This window comes from Oryctolagus cuniculus (genome assembly GCF_964237555.1).
Source record: "Oryctolagus cuniculus chromosome 16 unlocalized genomic scaffold, mOryCun1.1 SUPER_16_unloc_1, whole genome shotgun sequence".
In the NCBI taxonomy this organism is placed as follows: Eukaryota; Metazoa; Chordata; class Mammalia; order Lagomorpha; family Leporidae; genus Oryctolagus; species Oryctolagus cuniculus.
In genome coordinates, this window is record NW_027208201.1 from 6,788,437 (window position 1) to 6,810,106 (window position 21,670).

The window sequence follows — 21,670 nt, forward strand, 5'->3', positions numbered from 1 at the left end:
TTGATCACTGGGACTAGTGAGATGGCATATGTGCATGCCACCTCGATGGGATTGAATTGGAATCCCCTGGTATGTTTCTAACTCTACTGTTTGAGGTAAGTCAGCTTGAGCATGTCCCGAATTGCACATCTCTTCCCTCTCTTATTCCCACTCTTATATTTAACAGCGATCACTTTTCAGTTAAGTTTCAGCACTTAAGAAGAATTGTGTATTGATTACAGTATTCAACCAAAAATATTAAGTAGAACAAACAAAAAAAATACTAAGAGGGATAACATATTAAGCTGCTCATCCACAGTCAGGGTGAGGGCTGATCAAGTCACCGTTTCTCATAGTGTTCATTTCACTTTAACAGGTTTCCTTTTTGGTGCTCTGTTAGTTGTCACCTATCAAGGAGAACAAGTGGTATTTGTCCCTTTGGGATTGGCTTATTTCACTCAACATAATGTTTTCCAAATTCCTAACAGGGATCACTTTTCAGTTAAAATTTAATCACCTAAGAATAATTGTGTGTTAATTACAGAGTTCAACCAATGGTACTAGAAAAAAAACAAAATACTAAAATGGATAAAGTATTACATTGTACATCAACCATCAGGAAAAGAGCTGATCAAGTCACTGTTTCTCATAGTGTCCATTTTACTTCAACAAGTTTCCCCTTTGGTGCTCAGTTAGTTGGCACCAGTCAGGGAGAATATATGATATTTGTCCCTTTGGGACTGACTGGCTTAATTCACTCAGCATGATGTGTTCCAGATTCCTCCATCTTGTTGCAAATGACTGGGTTTCGCTGTTTTTGACTGCTGTATAGTATTCTATAGAGTACATGTCCCATAATTTCTTTATCCAGTCTACTGTTGATGGGCATTTGGGTTGGTTCCAGGTCTTAGCTATTGTAAATTGAGCTGCAATAAACATTAATGTGCAGACTGCTTTTTTGTTTGCCAATTTAATTTCCTTTGGGTAAATTCCAAGGAGTGGGATGGCTGGGTCGAACGGTAGGGTTATATTCAGGTTTCTGAGGAATCTCCAGACTGACTTCCATAGTGGCTTGACCAGTTTGCATTCTCACCAACAGTGGGTTAGTGTCCTTTTTTCTCCACATCCTCGCCAGCATCTATTGTTGGCAGAATTCTGAATGTGAGCCATTCTATCCGGGGTGAGGTGGAACCTCATTGTGGTTTTGATTTGCATTTCCCTGATTGCTAGTTACCTTGAACATTTTTTCATGTGCCTGTTGGCCATTTGGATTTCCTCTTTTGAAAAATGTCTATTGAGGTCCTTGGCCCATCTCTTAAGTGGGTTGTTTGTTTTGATCTTGTGGAGTTTTTTGATTTCTTTGTAGATTCTGGATATCAACCCTTTATCAGTTGCATAGTTTGCAAATATTTTTCCCATTCTGGCGGTTGTCTCTCACCTTCCTGACTGTTTCTTTTGCAGTACAGAAACGTCTCAATTTAATGCAATCCCAATAGTTGATTTTGGCTTTGACTGCCTGTGCCTCCGGGTCTTTTCCAGCAATTCTTTGCCTGTGCCAATATCTTGAAGGGTTTTTCCAATGCTCTCTAATAATTTGAAGGTGTTAGGTCGTAGATATAAGTCTTTAATCCATGTTGAGTGGATTTTTGTGTAAGGTGTAAGGTAAGGGTCTTGCTTCATGATTCTGCACATGGAAATCCAATTTTCCCAGCACCATTTATTGAATAGACTGTCCTTTCTCCAGGGATTGGTTTTGGACCCTTGATCAAATATGAGTTGGCTGTAGATGTTTGGGTTGATTTCTGGTGTTTCAATTCTGTTCCATTGGTCTATCCATCTGTTTCTGTACCAGTACCATGCTGTTTTGAGTACAACTGCCCTGTAATATGTCCTGAAATCTGGTAATGTGATGCCTCCGGCTTTGTTTTTGTTGTACAAGATTGCTTTAGCTATTAGAGGTCTCCTGTACCTCCATATAAATTTCAGCATCATTTTTTCCAGATCTGAGAAGAAGGTCTTCGGTATCTTGATTGGTATTGCATTGAATCTATAAATTGGTTTTGGGAGAATGGAGATTTTGATGATATTGATTCTTCCAATCCAGGAGCATGGAAGATTTTTCCATTTCTTGGTATCCTCTTCTATTTCTTTCTTTAAGGTTTTGTAATTTTCATCGTAGAGGTCTTTAACATATTTGGTTAAGTTTATTGCAACATATTTGATTGTTTTTGTAGCTATTGTGAATGGGATTGATCTTAGAAGTTCTTCCTCAGCCATGGAATTGTCTGTGTATACAAAGGCTGTTGATTTTTGTGCATTGATTTTATACCCTGCTACTTTGCCAAAATCTTCTATGAGCTCCAATAGTCTCCTAGTAGAGTTCTTTGGGTCCCCTAAGTAAAGAATCATATCATCTGCAAAGAGGGATAGTTTGACTTCTTCCTTCCCAATTTGTATCCCTTTAATTTCTTTTTCTTGCCTAATAGCTCTGGCTAGAACCTCCAGAACTATATTGAATAACAGTGGTGAGAGTGGGCATCCCTGTCTGGTGCCAGATCTCAGTGGCAATGCTTCCAACTTTTCCCCATTCAATAGGATGTTGGCTGTGGGTTTTCATAAATTGCTTTGATTGTATTGAGGAATGTTCCTTCTATATCCAATTTGCTTAGAGTTTTGATCATGAAAGGGTGTTGAATATTATCGAATGCTTTCTCTGCATTTATTGAGATAATCATATGGTTTTTCTTCTGCAGTCTGTTAATGTGGTGAATCACATTGATTGATTTGCGAATGTCGAAGCATCCCTGCATACCAGGGATAAATCCCACTTGGTCTGCGTGGATGATCTTTCTGATGTGTTGTTGCATTCTATTGGCGAGAATTTCATTGAGGATTTTTGCATCTATGTTCATCAGGGATATTGGTCTGTAACTCTCTTTCAATGCTGCATCTTTCTCTGGATTAGGAATTAAGGTGATGCTGGCTTCATAGAAAGAATTTGGGAGGACTCCCTCTTTTTCAATTGTTCTGAATAGTTTGAGAAGAATTGGAGTCAGTTCTTCTTTAAATGTCTGGTAGAATTCAGCAGTGAATCCATCTGGTCCTGGGCTTTTCTTTGTTGGGAGGGCCTTTATTATTGTTTCAATTTCTTCTTCAGTTATGGGTCTGTTTAGGTTTTCGATGTTTTCCTGGTTCAATTTAGGTAGGTTGCATGTGTCCTGGAATCTATCCATTTCTGATAGGTTTTCCTGTTTGCTGGCATACAGGTCCTTGTAGTAATTTCTGATGATTCTTTTTATTTCTGTGGTGTCTGTTGTTACATTTCCTTTTTCATCTCTGATTTTATTGATTTGGGTCTTTTCTCTTCTTTTTTTTTTGTTAGTTGGGCCAATGGGGTGTCAATTTTGTTTATTTTTTCAAAAAACCAGCTTCTCGCTTGGCTGATTTTTTGTAGTATGTTTTTTGGACTCAATCCTGCTAATTTCTTCTCTGATTTAAATTATTTCTCTTCTCCTACTAGATTTGGGTCTGGTTTGTTGCAGATTTTCTAGGTCCTTGAGATGCAGTGAAAGCTCATTTATTTGGTACCTTTCCAATTTCTTGATATAGGCACCTATTGCTATAAATTTGCCTTTCAATACTGCTTTTGCTCTATCCCATAAGTTTTGACATGTTGTGTTGTTATCCTCATTTACTTCCAGAAAGTTTTTGATTTCTCTTTTGATTTCTTGAATGACCCAGTGTTCATTCAGGTGCATGTTGTTCAGTCTCCATGTGTTTGCATACTTTCTAGGGTTTCCTGAGTTGCTAATTTCCAGCTTCATTCCGCTGTGGTCTGAGAAGCTGCATGGTATGATTCTAATTCTTTTAAATTTTCTGAGAATTGCTTTATGGCCTAGTATGTGTCCAATCCTAGAGAAGGTTCCATGTACTGCTGAGAAGAATGTGAAGTCTGTAGATGTAGGATTGAAAGTTCTGTAGATATCTGTTAGATCAATTTGGGTAATAGTGTCAATTAAATCTGCTGTTTCCTTGTTGATCTTCTGTCTGGATGATCTGTCTATTTCTGAGAGTGGAGTATTGAAGTCCCCTAGTACTATTGTATTGGAATCTAAGTTTCCTTTTAAGTCCCTTAACATATCTTTTAAATAGACCGGTGCCCTGTAATTAGGTGCATATACATTGATAATCGTTATATCTTCCTGTTGAATTGAACCCTTAATCATTATATAGTGCCCCTCTTTGTCTCTCTTAACAGTTTTTGTATTAAAGTTTATTTTGTATAATATTAATATGGCTACACCTGCTTTTTTCTGGTTTTTGTTGGCATGGAATATCTTTTTCTAACCTTTCACTTTCAGTCTGCATGTATCTTTGTTAGAGAGATGTGTTTCTTGTAGGCAACAAATAGTTGGGTATTGTTCCTTAAGCCAGTCAGCCAATCGGTGTCTTTTAACTGAAGAGTTATGTCCATTCACGTTTAATGTGACTATTGATACATAGTGATTTGCCCTGCCATTTCCCAAAGATAAGTTCTAATATATGCTTTGAGCTTCCCATGTTCTTTTACTGGTAGGTGTTCTTCCTTTCCCTTCTTTCATATTGATGGCCGTGTTTCTGTGTTTCTGAGTGTAGCATATCTTTAAGTATCTTTTGCAGGGCCAGACGAGTGGCCACAAAGTCTTTCAATTTCTATTTGCTATGAAAGGTCTTTATTTCACCTTCATTCACAAATGAGAGCTTAGCAGGATATAATATTCTGGGCTGGTAGTTTTTCTCTCTTAGCACCTTGGCTCTGTCTCACCATTCCTTCCTAGCCTGTAGTGTTTCTGATGAGAAGTCTGCTGTGAGTCTAATTGGAGATCCTCTGAGAGTAATCTGACGTTTCTCTCTTGCACAATTTAGGATCTTTTCTTTATGTTTCACTGTGGAGAGTTTAATTACAACGTGTCATGGTGAGGATCTCTTTTGGTCATGTTTACTGGGGGTTCTATGAGCTTCCTGTATTAGGATGTCTCTGTCCTTCTCCAAACCTGGAAAGTTTTCTGCTAGTATCTCACTAAAAAGGCCTTCTAATCCTTTCTCTCTCTCCATGCCTTCAGGAACTCCTAGAACCCGAATGTTGGGTTTTTTAACAGTATCCTGTAGATTCCCTACAATATGTTTTAGATTTCTAATTTCCTCTTCTTTTCTTTGGGTTGACTGTATGTTTTCCTGTGCTCTATCTTCTAAGTCCGATATTCTCTCTTCTGCTTCACCCATTCTGTTTGTAAGGCTCTCTATTGTGTTTGTCATTTGATCTATTGAGCTCTTCATTTCATTTTGATTTCTCATCACTATTACAGTTTCCTGTTGTACTAGTTGTTTCGTTTCATTTTGATTCCTCCCTAATATTTCATTTTCATGAGAGAGATTTTCAATCCTGTCCAATAAGGATTTCTGTAGTTCAAGGATTTGTTTTTGAAAACTTCTAAATGTTCTTATCATAAATTTTTTGAGATCTGCTTCTTGCATTTCTTCTATCTCATCATCTTCATAATCTTGGCTTGGGGTGTTTTGTTTATTTGGAGACGTCATAGTGTCATCTTTGATCTTGTTCCCTCGATTTCTGTGTTTATTGCTTGGCATGGTTAATTCCTTTTCCCTCACTGTGAGGTATTTTTTTTTATATACTATGTCTGTGTTAAGTGGACTTCCTGCTGTTGGAGGAGCCTTGGAGACTTGAGATGGGTATGGCCTGAGAGCTCTGCTTGGTTCTTCTGGGTTATGGGTGTGCAATCCAGCCCTGCATGGCCACCCAGAAACCTCACCGTCCTGACACCCTCAGCAAGCTCAACCAATGGACTTTCCCTACACCTTGGATCCCAACAAGTCACGTGGACCCCAAAACTTACCCTCGAGCTTCCACGGGGCACCGCTACAGCATGGCATGGACACGGCCACCATTCCTGGGCAGCCTGTGCATCTAGGGGAACACGGATTTGTTGAGGGGAGGTGGCTATCCCGCAGGAGTCCCAGTGGAGGACAGGAATGGATTTTTAAAAGAACACTTTTCTTTTTTTTTTGTATTTATGTTTTTCAAAGTCGGAGTTACACAGAGGGACCTGGAGAGGCAGAGATGGAGAAAATTCTTCGATGCACCGGTTCGCTCCCCAGTGAATTGCAAAGCCATAGCTGTGCCGATCCGAAGCCAGTAGCCAAGAACTTCGACTGGGTCTCCCCCATGAGTACACAGGCCCTAGGACTTGGGCCATGCTCTCTGGCCTTCCCAGGCTGTAGCAAAGAGCTGGATCAGCAGTGGAGCAGCCAGGACTCAAACCAGCTTCCCCATGGGATGCTGACATGGCAGGCCGTGCCTTGACCTGCTACAGCACAGCCCCAGCCCCAGGATGGAATGTTTGAGATCAATCTTTTCCCATCTTTTATACTGGTATCCTTCCTTCCGTATTGATTGAGAAAGGCGGAGGTTCAGTGTGAAAGGGAAATGAAAAGAGCCATCTTGCATCCACTGGCTCTTCCCACTGCTTTTCCAGGCGCATCAGGGAGCAGGATTGTAAGGGTAGCAGCCAGGACTCCAACCTGTGCCTCTATAGGATGTGGGCATTTCCACAGGTGGCTCCCTCCCCTGGGCCACAACAGCAGCACAGTTTCTCCTGTAGCCTATGAAAACCGATGCCCTATGCAAATTGGTGTGTCTGCAAACTTGCTATTGTTTTCTAGAGAGAAAATATGTTTCCCACCCAGATTTTTCCCTTGGCCTGTGACTTAACCGCTGATGGGATTGTGACCGGGGAAAGTGACTGCATTTATCCCAGGAGCTGTGGAGTTCCTGATGAGTTGGTTGTGTACTGTCTTCCTCTCGTAAGGACGAGCCATCGACAGAGCTCCAGCAGCATTGTCCAAGGATCCACAGGCTGTGTGCGCATCCCACACTGAGAGCAGCCAGGCAAAACTTGTGACGATGGGAGAACCTGTGTCCTTCCATTCTGCAAGCCAGCCCTCCCTGGTGAGTAGAGAATGATTGTGACTCCCCAGTGTCCACTGGTATACTTCTGCCTTCACACACATTTCACTCAATAACTCACAGGATGTTTTCCTTCAGATTCAGTGATCTATTTGGAAGGCTGGGTTACAGATGGGGTGGGGGGAGGGCTGGTGGGGGGAGGGCTGGGGAGAAGCCCTCCCCCTGCTGGTTCACTCCAAACATGGCCACAACCTCAAACAGTATTATCTCATGGGTCTTCACTCCATGGTGTCGAGGGACAGGCAATGTCATCTAATCTTTGTCATGTGAACTTTCTTGGGGTCATAGACCAGACTGTTCTGAAACATTTCTTAATTGATTTCAAAGAAAGAGTTACTGAGAACAATTGAAAGAGCAAGTGTGACACCATCTTCCACCTCCCCTTCTCTCCTTCACTCTCTGTGACTCTGCTCTCCAAGAAAAGCAAACCCTGCAACACACAGCTTTGCTTTCTCATCCCCACAAACTGCCCGTGGTCCCCGTGCACCTGGCTCCAACCTTCTGGATGACAGTGGTGCCCAGTGGGAGGCAGCCTCACCCAGGAGAAGGGGAGGTGGAGGCAGCTGGGACCCCATCCACCGCTGGCGGGCTGCGTCTTCCACCTCACCTCGCTCTGCTTTGCCCACCATTGCAGCAATCTGGCGAGTGAACCAGCAGATGGAAGACCTACCACTTTGGAACTCTACATTTAAGATAAAAGAAATAAATCTTAAAAAAAAAGGCGTCCCACCTGGCTCCTGGCTTCAGATCGGCACATTAGCAGCCCTAGCAGCCATCTGGGGAAGCGAACCAAAGGAGGGAGGACTTTTCTATTTGTCTCTCTCTGTCTCTGTCTGTCTACTCTGTGTGTGTGTGGGTTTGTGTGTGTGTGTGTGTGTGTCTATAAATCTATCTGTCAAATAAATAAAAAAATCCTCCAGGGGCCAGTGCTTTGGCATAGCATGCAAAGCCGCTGCCTGAAGTGCCAGCACACATACGGGCGCTGGTTTGAGTCCTGGCAGCTCCATTCTGATGCAGCTCTCTGCCATGGCCAGGGCAGGGAATGCAGTACAGGATGGCCCAAATGCTTGGGCACTGACATCCCTGTGAGAGACCCAGGAGGGCTCTTGCCACTGGGGAGTAGACCAGCAAATGGAAGATTTTCTCTCGCCCTCTCTCTTTCTCTCTCTCCCTCTCCCCCCTCTCACCCTCTCTCACCCTCTCTCCCTCCCTCCCAGTCTCTTTCTCTGCACCTACCTCTCTCTATGTCTGTCAAAGAAATAAAATCACTCTTTACAAACAATAGGTATCCCTTTGTGGTCATCTGCAAGGTGCCTTTTGAAATGTATGCTTGGGATAGAAAAGAAATAGAACACACACACAACTCATTTTTCTGTTGTATTCCAGCCAAAGTATCCAAGTAGCATCCTTAGAAACTAAGAAATCACACGTTGTGACTCTCTCCCCTTTTTCTGAATGATCAACCCAGGGAGTAGATCACAAAGAGAGCACATCTCCATAGAACATTTGAATACCAAAGTGTATTGATAGGATTCACAAGAGTTACAAACACGAGAATGATTGTCTATGGGCAAACTGTATCATGGAGCAGAACATGTTCCAATGTCTGTGTAAGTCTCAGTTCTTGATGGTGAATTTTCCACAGAGACAATGACAGCACACACAATTCTCATCCAGATACAACAGTGGAGACAATCCTCCCAGCGGGTCACAGTTGGTGAGTTCTCTCACTATGGAGTGAACTTGGAGTCTCTTCTTTCAGCCACTAACAAGGCAAGTGCTAGGAGCCTTTCCACCATCTTCCCCAGCCAGCACAACGGGAGGGTCACTGGCAGCATCCCACCACCACCCCCACCCCCAATCCAGTGAATCCGGAGCTCCACTTCTCCTCCAAGCATCTCCAGGTGGTGACAGTCTGGCGAGAGCCCAAGGCATTTCTCCACAGCCCCCCAAACCCACAGTGTCCCCCTCGTTCAGCGGGGCGTGAAGTCAGGGAGGTGGCAATCCCAGAAGGGGCAGGTGTCCATGGTCTTGCTGTCAGCTTGTCTGCAGTTTGTGTGGGGCCTGAGGGCTCCCAGGGGTTGGGGGCATCAGTGTTGGAAGAGACCTCTGCATGCATTGCAGCCTGGCCTGGGGCGGGCCTTGATGGGAGGGGCTCTGGGCCCTGGGCTGGGGAGGGAGAGGGAGGCAGAAGGCTGAGGGCAGAGCAGGCCAGGGATTCCAGGCCATGGAGACTCAACTGGAACTCAGCTGGCAGAGGATGCCTCTCTGGGTGAGGATTGGGCATGTGGGAGGTGCCCCGAGGGGCGGCGGCTCTGTAGCTGTAGCGAGGGGTGAGGAAGAGGGTGTTTGGGTGGCCAGAGGAGCGGGCTCCTGGTGCTGCATTGGCTGGGCGTGCTGACGGTAGCTGGGGACCGTGGGGAGCACCAGCCGCCCTGTCTGCTCCCTGGGGAACGGCAGACCCGTCTTCCATGCTGATCTCCCAGGTGGGGTCAACACCTGTGAGCAGGAGTCAGCGGGCCTGGCCAGGGAACCAGAGCCCCTCTGCTGCTGTCAGTACCTGCTCAGGGACCACCACGACCACCACATGGCCCAGCATGAGCTGCAGGGCTGTCTGTGGGGCCAGCACCAGGCCCTCAGCTCCCAGCCAAAGCTGCAGCTCTGTTCCCGCTTCCAGGACCACCACGATCATCTGGGCGCTGGCACTCTGCGGGCCCTGGGGAGGAAAAGCCAGCAGTTAGGGCTTGTCATGCAGTGGCTGGCAGGGCACAAGGCAGGCCACAGCCCGAACTGCAAACCCAGCCCCCAATCCAGCCCTGCATGACCACCCAGAAACCTCACCGTCCTGACACCCTCAGCAAGCTCAACCAATGGACTTTCCCTACACCTTGGATCCCAACAAGTCATGTGGACCCCAAAACGTACCCTCGAGCTTCCACGGGGCACCGCTACAGCATGGCATGGACACGGCCGCCATTCCTGGGCAGCTTCTGCACCTAGGGGAACACGGAGTGTGTTGAGGGGAGGCAGCTGTCCCGCAGGAGTCCCAGTGGAGGGGCATAGTTGCTCCCAGCGCGGAGGTGGCTGCAGGCCTGGGCATCCTAGAGAAAGTCCCTCCCCCGTTCCAGTCAGCCTTGGAAGGGGGAGCCTTTCCTAGTGGGGGCAGTCAGGGGAGAGCATAGAAAATGCCTTACCTGGCCTGGGACCCTGCTGCAGTCTCTGCCGTTTGGGGAGGTTGCCTTGTGTCCCTTGTGGCCTGCAGGAGAATGGGACTCGGTCAGCTGAGACCAGCGAGACCTGTTACACAAAGCCCCTAACTCATTGCAGCCCTGCAGCCCTGAGCCCATCCCAGTCCCCCACATTCAATGCCCAACGCTGGGGCTGCCCGAATCCCTCTTCTCCCCGCAGGGTGGGGACTTCTGATCTGCCGAGGCCCATGTGGATATTATGAAAATAATGAGGATACTGAAGAAACAATACTCTCTGTTATCCAAATACACAATATATTTAAATCTAAATATGTTGAGTGTTAAATTTCTAGGCAAATATAACTTATAAACTTTAACCAGTATACTAGTATTTTATGTGATATGAGTTTTACATGAAATTACTTAATTGATTACTTTTTAATGACTATTTTCTTGTGTCTATTTCATAAACTATTTTATATTATGTTTGTTAAAAATGTTTTCTAAAACTAAGTAATGATAGTCATTAATAATATTGAGCAATGATAATATTCTCTAATGGTTTAATTGCTTTGCTAATGAGTACACTCATCCCAGAATCTTTCACACTTACACAAATACTAAAACACTTGAATAAAACTTCCATTGTTCTTAAAAATGACAATACTGAAATAAGGTAAACATTCTAAACATTATGGCAAATCATTTCCACCAAGTTGGATCATAGAAATTTTAATGTATTGAAGTCTATTAAGATAATCTGCTTATCTAAATCAGTTTTAGATGTCAATTTATAGAAACAGAGGGAAGCATACTTTTAGAATTCTCTACAAAACATCTAAAGTAAAGCAAACATATATTTTTAATAGAGATGCAGCTCAGGGGCATGGATGGCCATGGCCAGGGCTTATAGACTACTTGACTGCCTGTATCCTGTGTGTCCCCAGCTCACTGTGGGAAGGCTCACCTTTGTTGAGACTGGCTACCAAGTGTGCCCAGGCATGAGTATGCTCTCGATAACATCTAAATCAGTGTTTACTTTTTCTCAAGGACAGGGATGAGAGTAGATATCCTTCCTGCACACCATGAGATGGTCAGGGCAAGTCTTATTCTGACCACACCATGCTCATAGTGACGTGCTCTCTTCCAGAGTTGCCTCCCACTTCACCCACTTATCCTGTCATGTGTTCCCCCAAAGGTCATCTTGTCATATATCCGGGTCTTTCAGAAAACTAATCCTCTCCAAATATCTCAGTGCAAGCCCTTTTCCAATAAAGGGTCCTGTGCTCAGAAACTGTTGACCCAGAGAAAGCCCATTGACAATCATAACTTAGGATATTGGCAGGCAGGAGGCTCCAATACTCAGGTAAGCTCAATAGGAGAGGAATAGAACACTTGGACCTCGGGTACAGTCAGCCCTTCACACATCCTGGTGAAGAAAAGTCAGAACCATGCACAAAGACAATTCAAATCCTGGCATCAGGAGAGACAATGCACAGATGTTAACCTCCACACATCCTTTACAATTTATTTCCCAGTCACAGTGCAGAGCATCAGGGCTGGGGGTTTCCCTGACTTCCTGGGATGGAGAGGGATATAGCAATAAAAGGACACAGAGTTCTGACCTGCTCTGACCACAGAGACACATAGGCGAGGTCTCAGCACTGTGACTGACTTAGAAATCTCTCCCTTTGGCTTCGAGCTGTGTCCTTGTCTGGATCACCAGACTGTGACATGCATTCTGTAGGCTGTGGACTTCCTGTTCACTTTCCCTGTGAAACTAAGAGATTTAAATCTTAGTGTGCATTTGACAGAATAAGTAACAAGAGGGGCAGAGAATTCAAACCCCTTCACTGGTATAGTCACAAAATACCCACCATACTGCTGCACCTGATTGGATGTGGTGAAGCATAGGAGTCTAGCACTCAATTCAAATCTCCCAAGAATGTGCCAGGAACCAATTACATAATCAAATCAAGCTACCTACCAGGGTCTGTATTCGCATTTCCAGGGTTCTTAAAAGTAGACCCACTTCATAGTCAAAGTGGAAGTTCTCTCCTCTCACCAGAGAAAGGTACCTCCTTCTTTGATGGTCCATTCTTTTTGCTGAGATCTCACTCATACAGATCTTTTATTTAGGTCATTTTTTGCCACAGTGTCTTGACTTTCTATGCCTGAGAAACTCTCATGGGCTTTTTAGCCTGATCTGAATGCCATAAAGGCTGAGTCTGAGGCCAGAGTATTATTTAGGACTCTGCCATTTTATGAGTCTGCTGTGTATCCCACTTCCCATGTTGGATCACTCTCTCCCTTTTAATCTATCAGTTATTAGCAGACACTGGACTTGTTTATGTGATCCCTTTGACACTTAACCCTATCAAGGTGATCAATTATGAACTGATCACTTTGAATATTAAGATGGCATTGGTACATGCCACCTTGATGGGATTGAATTGGAATCCCCTAGTACATTTCTAGCTCCACCATTAGGGGTAAGTCCAAGTGAGCATGTGCGAAATATACATCTACTCCCTCTCTTATTCCCAGTCTTATATTTAACATGGATCAATTTTCAGTTAAATTTAAATACCTAAGAATAATTGTGTGTTAATTAAAGAGTTCAATCAATGGTATTAAGTAGAATAAAAAATACTAAAAGGAACAGAATAGTAAGTTGTTCCTTGACAGTCAGGACAAGGGCTGATCAAGTCATTGTTTCTCATAGTGTCTGTTTCACTTCTACATTTTTCCTTTTAGGTGCTCAATTAGTTGTCACAGATCAGAGAGAATATATAGTATTTATCCCTTTGGGACTGGATTATTTCATTCAGCATGATGTTTTTAGGATTCCTCCATTTTGTTGCAAATAACCGGATTTCATTTTTTTCAATGCTGTATAGTATTCTATAGAGTACAAATTCCATAATTTCTTTTTTTTTATCTTTTATTTAATGAATATAAATTTCCAAAGTACGACTCATGGGTTACAATGGCTTCCCCCCCCCATACCGTCCCTCCCACCAACAACCCTCCCCTTTCCCACTCCCTCTCCCCTTCCATTCACATCAAGATTCATTTTCGATTATCTTAATATACAGAAGATCAGCTTAGTATACCTTAAGTAAGTATTTCAACAGTTTGCTCCCACACAGAAACATAAAGTGAAAAATAATAGATGATTTTTTTAAAATGATGATGAAATCAGATCAGACCTATTGTCATGTTTAATCCCAGTGAGAGTCAAGTTGGGAATTGAAAATTTCTTTCTTTCTTTTTTTTTTTTTTTTTTTTTTTACAGAAGATCAGTTTAGTGTACATTAAGTAAAGATTTCAGTCGTTTGCACCCCCATAGAAACACAAAGTGAAATATACTGTTTGAGTACTCGTTATAGCATTAAGCCTCAGTGTACAGCACGTTAAGAACCGAGATCCTACATGCGGAGTAAGTGCACAGTGACTCCTGTTGTTGACTTTACCAATTGACACTCCTGTTTATGGCATCAGTAATCTCCCTATGCACCAGTTATGAGTTTCCAAGGCTATGGAAGCCCCTTGAGTTCTCCGACTCTTATCTTGTTTAGACACGGTCATAGTCAAAGTGGAGGTTCTCTCCTCCCTTCAGAGAAAGGCACCTCCCTCTTTGAAGACCTGTTCTTTCCACTGGGATCTCACTCACAGAGATCTTTTTGCCAGAGTGTCTTGGCTTTCCATGCCGGAAATACTCTCATGGGCTTTTCAGCCAGATCCGAGTGCCTTTAGGGCTGATTCTGAGGCCAGAGTGCTATTTAGGACATCCGCCATTCTATGAGTCTGCTGAGTATCTCACTTCCCATGTTGGATCACTCTCCCCTTTATTTATTCTATCGGTTGGTGTTAGCAGATACTAGACTTGTTTATGTGCTCCCTTTGACTCTTAGTCCTTTCATTATGATCAATTGTGAACTGAAATTGATCACTTGGAGTAGTGAGATGGCATTGGCACATGCCACCTTGATGGGATTGAATTGGAATCCCCTGGTATGTTTCCAACTCTACCAATTGGGGCAAGTCAGCCCGAGCATGTCCCAAATTATACATCTCTTCCCTCTCTTATTCCCACTCTTATGTTTAACAGGGATCACATTTCGGTTAATTTTCAACACTTAAGAATAACTGTGTGATAATTACAGAATTAAACCAGTCATATTAAGTAGAACAGACAAAAAAAAATACTATGAGGGATAATGTATTAAGTTGTCCATTAGCAGTCAGAGCTATGCTGATCAAGTCACCATTTCTCATAGTGTCCATTTCACTTCAGGAGGTTTCCTTTTTGGTGTTGAGTCAGTTGTCACCGATCAGGGAGAACATATGGTATTTGTCCCTTTGGGACTGGCTTACTTCACTCAGCATGATGTGTTCCAGATTCCTCCATTTTGTTGCAAATGACTGGATTTCGTTGTTTCTTACTGCGGTATAGTACTCTAAAGAATACATATCCCATAATTTCTTTATCCAGTCTACCGTTGATGGGCATTTAGGTTGGTTCCAGGTCTTGGCTATTGTGAATTGTGCTGCAATAAACATTAGGGTGCAGACCGCTTTTTTCTTTATCAATTTAAACTCCTTTGGGTAAATTCCAAGGAGTGGGATGGCTGGGTCGAATGGTAGGGTTATATTCAGGTTTCTGAGGAATCTCCAGACTGATTTCCATAGTGGCTTGACCAGTTTGCATTCCCACCAACAGTGGGTTAGTGTCCCTTTTTCCCCACATCCTCGCCAGCATCTGTTGTTGGTAGATTTCTATATGTGAGCCATTCTAACCGGGGTGAGGTGAAACCTCATTGTGGTTTTGATTTGCATTTCCCTGATTGCTAGTGACCTTGAACATTTTTTCATGTGCCTGTTGGCCATTTGGATTTCCTCTTTTTAAAAATGTCTATTGAAGTCCTTGGCCCATCTCTTAAGTGGGTTGTTGGTTTTGTTTTTGTGGAGTTTCTTGATCTCTTTGTAGATTCTGGTTATTAACCCTTTATCTGTTGCATAGTTTGCAAATATTTTTTCCCATTCTGTCGGTTGTCTCTTCACTCTCCTGACTGTTTCTTTTGCAGTACAGAAACTTCTCAATTTGATGCAATCCCAATAGTTGATTTTGGATTTGACTGTCTGTGCCTCCCGGGTCTTTTCCAGAAATTGTTTGCCTGTGCCAATATCTTGAAGGGTTTCTCCAATGTTCTCTAATAACTTAATGGTGTCAGGACAAAGATTTAGGTCTTTAATCCATGTTGATTAGATTTTTGTGTAAGGTGTAAGATAGGGGTCTTGCTTCATGATTCTGCACATGGAAATCCAGTTTTCCCAGCACCATTTATTGAATAGACTGTCCTTGCTCCAGGAATTGGTTTAGCTCCTTGATCAAACATAAGTTGACTATAGATGTTTGGATTGATTTCTGGTGTTTCTATTCTGTTCCATTCGTCTATCCATCTGTTTCTGTACCAGTACCATGCTGTTTTGACTATAACTGCCCTGTAGTATATCTTGAAATCTGGTATTGTGATGCCTCCGGCTTTGTTTTTGTTGTACAAGATTGCTTTAGCTATTTGAGGTCTCCTGTGTCTCCATATGAATTTCAGCACCAGTTTTTCCAGATCTGAGAAGAATGTATTTGGTATTTTGATTGGTATTGCATTGAATCTATAAATTGCTTTTGGGAGAATGGACATTTTGATGATATTGATTCTTCCAATCTATGAGCATGGGAGATTTTTCCATTTTTTGGTATCTTCTTGTATTTCTTTCTTAAGGTTTTGCAATTCTCATCATAGAGATCTTTGACATCCTTGGTTAAGTTTATTCCAAGGTATTTGATTGTTTTTGTAGCTATTGTGAATGGGATTGACCTTAGCAGCTCTTTCTCAGTCATGGCATTGCTTGTGTATACAAAGGCTGTTGATTTTTGTGCATTGATTTATATCCTGCTACTTTGCCAAACTCTTCTATGATTTCCAATAGTCTCTTAGTAGAGTTCTTTGGATCCCCTAAGTAAAGAATCATATCGTCTGCAAAGAGGGATAGTTTGACTTCTTCCTTCTTGATTTGTATTCCTTTGATTTCTTTTTCTTGCCTAATGGCTCTGGCTAAAACTTCCAGAAGTATATTGAATAGCAGTGGTGAGAGTGGGCATCCCTGTCTGGTACCAGATCTCACTGGAAATGCTTCCAACTTTTTCCCATTCAATAGGATGCCGGCCATGGGTTTTTCATAAATTGCTTTGATTGTATTGAGGAATGTTCTATACCCAGTTTTCTTAGAGTTTTCATAATGAAAGGGTGTTGTATTTTATTAAATGCTTTCTCTGCATCTATTGAGATAATCATATGGTTTTTCTTCTGCAGATTGTTAATGTGGTGAATCACATTGATTGATTTGCGAATGTTGAACCATCCCTGCATACCAGGGATGAATCCCACTTGGTCTGCGTGGATGATCTTTCTGATGTGTTGTTGTATTCTATTGGCCAGAATTTTATTGAGGATTTTTGTGTCTATGTTCATCAGGGATATTGGTCTGTAATATTCTTTCAATGCTGCATCTTTTTCCGGCTTAGGGATTAAGGTGATTTTGGCTTCATATAAACAATTTGGGAGGATTCCCTCTCTTTCAATTGTTTTGAAGTTTGGGAAAAATGGAATTATTTCCTCTTTAAATATCTGGTACAATTCAGCAGTGAATCCATCTAGCAAATTCATATAAGGGATTGCTCATCCCCGAATTCAGAACCAAGTCTTCTTCCCTCACTCAAGAGAGGTGACACTTTGGAGACACCATTTGAGCAGATGGTCTTGACCTAATGAGTCAAAGAAGTCCCCCACTAAGCACAGGACATACATATGATCTGATACATCACTGTCTGTTTGTCTAATGTAGGGAACACCCTGCATAATGCCATCAGCCACTGAGGTGCTAGGAATTGTTTTGTTTTGGCAGCAGTGCTGTGGGTTTCTTTCCTTTGTCTAGAGTTGGCATGGCATGCCACTCTTAAGTGCTCAAACATGGGAATGGTACCCCCTGTCAGAAACCCACACAGATTACCAAACATAATGAATCTGTGAATTATAAGAGCCTGTCACTCCAGGCCTCTGCCTCACAGGCAACAATTGATGACTTGGGGAGAGAACTCTGACAGTGAAAATGACATGACAGCAGACAACACAGCAATGCGTAGTCAGCCACTCCCCAAATACCCATGGGATGAACTTAGATGACCTCAAAGCAATAACCCATGTGAAGTCATCCCATCTGTACCCAGTGAGTATCCCCACATTTGTGGCAGTCCCCAGGCACCCCAGGCTCTCAGGGCAGCTGCTAGAATCCATCCCACCTGCATGTTTGCTGTTAATGTAGGAACAGACACAGAATTCAGGGCCTGGATTCTAATGCCAGTAAATGACCTTACTATGCTAAAGAAGCCTTCTCAAGAGTCAGGTCCCAACTCTCCCTCTTTTGAACAGATGCTCACACAATGGGCAATGAACATTCAAACTCATTTTGACTGGGTTACACTGCTCAAAGCATGTTTGTCAAGACCATAGTCCTTACAGTGGAAAGGAAGAGGCTGTAACTGTGGCAAGGAATAATGCTGCCTATGGAATTGCAGTAACCTCTGATATGCTGACAGGACATGGCACCTACATATATCCTCATGAACAGGCCCGCATTAGAGTAGGTGCCTATTTTGATCAGGTTAGAGATTTGGCACTTAGAGCCATAAACTATAAATCTTCCTAATTATAGTCAGCTCTTTAGAAACCTAGTTCAAGGCCCAGGCAAATCATTCCCTGATTTCCTCACCAGAGTCTTGGAGACAGTACAGAAAAGATTGCCACTTGGTCCTGATCAAGACAACTTGGTCAAACAATTAGCTTCGGAAGGTGCTACCAAAGAGGCAAATGTTGCAATTGCCCCTGTCTGTAATGAAAGCCTTTCTTCATTGGATAGTAGCTAAAAAGCAGGTAAACCCTGTTGATACACCGTATAATCCCTAACTGCATCCATTAACATACTGAACACAAGGAAGTCTAATTATCCTCCAATTTGTTGGGGATGTCAGGAAACAGGACACCTACAGCAAAACTGCCCAACTACTGACAGGGCAAGCCCAAAACACTGTGTTCCAGATTTTAAAAAGGCTTTCACTGGGAAAGATATTGCAAGACCAAGCCTTTAAACTCCCAGTGGGGCAACCTTCGGCCCAGCAGGTAAGTGGGAGTTCCACCACCATTAACTGGTCGATGCCCATCTTCAATCTGAGGCAAAAATTGACCCTATACTTTGATGATATTGCCTTTTTGGGTTTAATTGATATGGGGGTGGATTCCACTGTCTTAAAAGCTAGGAATGCAAGGAAAATGCACCATTGGAAGAAAATTCCCTTGGCCCAACCTCCAAGGCATTGGAGGATTAAAGTTGGCTGATCAGGTCATCACGCCTGTAACTTGGTGAGATGACTGTGGAGATACAGGAACCATCTTTCCACTAATTGCTGAGGTTTCCATGACCTTATGGGGGAGAGATGTTCTCTCACAAATGCAAGTGGTTCTTACTGTGGATCACAAATCTCCATGAGCCAACAGCTTTGATGAAGAGCCTACAAGTAAGATTCACCCCCATAGAACACACTTCTCACCTCATACAAAAGCCAGGCCCAATCCCCATTGAATGAGAAAAAACAGGAAACATCTAGGTAGAGCAGTAGCCAATATTACAATCCAAATTTGGCATCCTTAGAGAATTGGTACAGGAACAATTGGAAAAGGGACACATAGAGCCCTCCACTAGCCCTCATAACATGCCCAATTTTCTTACTTTTGATTACTTTGATTCCCAAAGGGTCATCCCAGCTTATAAACACCAGGGATCCTCTCCATCCCAGACCCCAGCCCCTGTGGTTAGGTGGAAAGACTCACTGACTGGAGAATGGAAGGGACAACACCCTCTGCTAACAAAGGGCTGAGGATATGCTTGTGTCTTTCCAGAGAATGAGAGACAGCCTTTTTGGGTACCAGCAGAAACATCAAGGCTGCAACTGATAGTCAACCAGAACCAGCTGAGCAATTGAGAATCTGCCTTGTTAGCAGATGCACCTGGCACTGATTGTAAAGCTGATGCCCTATCATCCTACCCTGCCCACAGCCACATCTGCTGCTGCTTTATACCCCACTTAGCTCAGGTCAGCCACTCAAATGGCCCACAGCCTGTGTGTGGTCATGCCATTCCTGATTACCATTGTTCCTCATTCCTACCCCCATCTGAGCAAGCACTCCTGTGGTCTCCCATTTTGAGGGCTGGTTAGTCAATGATGGGTAAGATCCCCTGGGGACAACCTAAGAGAGGCACAGCCACCTAGGGAGACCACATGGAAAGGGTCAACAATGGTATTTTCAAGGATCATGTCTCCCATTGCTCAAAAATAAACAAAAAGGGGGAAATGTGGTGGAATAAGAAGGCCATGTCAAGATGGCCACTGGCAAGTGAGTGTCAGTTACTCAGGAATGGCTTCAGAACCCACCTGGCAATGGAGCCTGTCTGGCAACAGGCTGAGATTGGTTAGGGCATAAACCACCCCTTGACCAGATTGGCTGCCTTGGCTATATAAGCTGCTGTAACAACTGAAATAAATGAGTCTGCAGGCTGCTCACCTCTGGCCTGTTTTCACCCAACACCTGGTGTCTGTGTGGTGACTCCGTGCCTCTTGCCCCCACCGCACTCCTCTCAGAACGAATCCACAGCAACATGGATTTGTCTGGATTTTATTCTACATTATCTGAATCCATCACTTATATGTAGAATAGATTTAGTAACTCATGGGACATACAGATTAAATTAGTTGAAGAGATTAAAGTCTAGGAAAAAGGCAAATATCCATATGTAAAAAACTCAGAGCTTATTACACCATCTAATTTATTTTTTTTTACTTCTGAAAAGTCTATGGATAGATTTGTATTTGTTGAACCAAAATTGAGCTAGAATTTCATTTACTGTACTTACATAGAATTTTACAATAAACTTACCACTATATGTGTGACCTACACAAAAATCATAGGGACCTGTAAACCCATGTTTGCATATGTTATTGAAGAACTAGATATAGCTTTCATAAAGATAGAACCAAATCTTTGGGATGAGTTGCAAAGAGCCCATACCCTAGCCACCCTTGAAATACATCATACACCTCTCTTGATTGTGTTAAGAAAATTCCCATTTCGTTAGGAGGGTTCATGGAAAGACACTTCTCGTCATTTGAACCTATGACATGGTGGCCACAAAAATCAAACAACAAAAAACTAATTTCAACCAAAAAGAAACATTGAGGATAGGGAGATTGAGGAAAAATGAGGACTGCTGAGTACACATCCACCCCCCACTTCTCATCTGATGGCTCTCTCTCTTTCCACTTATGCCTGTCCTTCAGCTTCAACAACTGCCAAGGAAAAGCCCATTTGCAAACATTACTGGGGATGAAGAATCCTCCTATGATCACAGCACTGTATGGCATATCATGATATCCAGAGTGTGTGTATTTTCCTCTGGGTCTTGGGTTGTTGGCTAAAATTGGAGAGTTTTCCTGCAAGAGTGTACATGACCAAGGCTTGGTCATCAAAATGCAGAGATGATAGAATGGCCTCCTGCATTCAAGGAGGTGTCGTTCCAAGAGAAGAATTAGAAAGAGGGTGAGGTGAGAGATGAAGTATGAAATTTTAAATATGCATTCAATTCTCATTTCACATGTATGCATACAATACAATGTTCCTCACACATGTCATCAGCAAATGCACAACTTTCTATCAGCAGCTGAGAGAAAATTAGGAACAAAGCTAACACATGGGGTAGAAGCAATTTAAGATAAAAGAAGCACGCAGACACACACACACACACACACACACGCAATACACAGGTGCTGTATATATTCCTATATACATTCTGAAGGGCTTAATTATATGGTGCAAAACTTTACTGTATTTTGAAGCATATTGAACACAATTAGATTACATAAGATTATATATAAGTGTAAATGCAGAAATGAACTACTGCCCTTGTCTCCATATACTTATTTGCAATTCATGAAGACTGTTTCTCCATTAAAGTACTACAGGCCTGGGAGAGATATTAGGCACAGCCATGAAGAGAATTCCTGAGGTACATATAGGGTCATAAGTGGTGAATGTGACCCTTCACCTTCTTCATAAAGAATTATTTGACATGATGAAACTGAGTATTTTTTTTATTCCAACACTAATTATTTCTACAATTGCCAAAACCATGAAAATACTAGACTAACCTAACAACTCTTGGCCCATGTGCATGAAAGTTTACAGAGCTCTGTCCCAGCAATGCCCTAGGGAGGAATGAGAGTCAAAAGCATGTTTTTCCAAAGCAGTTTTTCTCCTTAATGCAGAGTAGCAGGTGCATAGCCTCAGGGTGGGGTGATGCTATGAGT